The following is a 1181-nucleotide window of genomic DNA, read 5'->3' on the forward strand; positions in this document are numbered from 1 at the left end:
GGGCCGGGGCCGCGCCATGGACGGCACCGCCGAGCCGCAAACCTCGGGGTGGGGGAGCTATTCCCCGACACGCCCGAGGCGCCTCGGCCCCTCTGGCCACCCGCCCCCAGCCGTGGGCACGGAAAGGAGGCCTCCACACCAGGAGGACTGGGACACCGACAAGATGTGGCTCAAGGTCGTGGCACTTTCGGCAACGGCGATGAAAACCAGCTGTTTGCTGGAGCGTGCGTCTCCCCCAGCAGTAAAGCGGGAGACAGGGCCGCCAGCGGCCAGCCCAGGAGAACTCCCCACGGCGGACACGCCCCACGGCCCAAAGGTCCAGCGTGAAGGGCCGGGGGCTCGGGCCTGGCGCTCCACGTGCCACTCTGAAACGTCGGCAGGTGCTCTGCAACACCAGCTGCCATCGCCCCACGACCTCGCTGCCCCGGGGGTCCCGGCGGCTGGAGCGGCACGAGGCACTCCCCTAAAGTGCTGGCTGTGGGCTGCCCCCAGCTCACAGGGCTTCCCAGCCTGCTGCCGGCTGTGTCCGGAGCGCTGGCCGAGGGTCCGGTCAGGGCTGGCCCACCCGCTCTCCCACCTCTGCTCCTCCGCTCCTGCTTTAGATCTCAAACAGCCTCAACTCGATTCTTTCCAAGTTGCCATAGAAACCAGAAGTAGCAGCGCAGTGCCGGAAACCCAGAGGAAGAGGCATCCGGCCGTGCAGGGCGGGAGGGTCTGAGGGGGTGGCAGCTGCGGCCTCGCCGGCTCAGGGTCGCGGAGACCCCCGTGGGCCTGCAGATCGTGTCCGGCCTTGGCGCGGTGGGGGCCGAAGCAGCTGCCCTGAAGGGAGGGGAGCGCGGCCGCGCAGGCCCCGAGCTGAGCGGTGCCGGTGTCCACGGGCCCCGCGCAGCCCCGGGCCCCTGGCCAGGGCACTGCCAGGACACTGGCCGCTCCTTTCCGCGAGGGTCTCTGGCCCCACCCGCCGGGGCCGGCGGCGCCCCGCGGTCCCAGGAGTGGGCCCTGGCTCAGCCTGCGCCTGGCCGCCTGCCAGCACGGCTCCACGCCGCGTGGCTCCTACGGGCTGCTGGAGGGGAGTGGCGGGGAGGAGGGGCGGCTCCGCGGAGACCCCACGACCCCAGGAGGCTGCCAGGAAGGCTCTGCGAGGGCAGGCTCCCTGCTGCACCTGCCCTGCCGCCCCGCCC

The sequence above is a fragment of the Condylura cristata genome, unplaced genomic scaffold (genome assembly GCF_000260355.1).
Source record: "Condylura cristata isolate star-nosed mole 26May11 unplaced genomic scaffold, ConCri1.0 scaffold00038, whole genome shotgun sequence".
Taxonomy (NCBI): domain Eukaryota; kingdom Metazoa; phylum Chordata; class Mammalia; order Eulipotyphla; family Talpidae; genus Condylura; species Condylura cristata.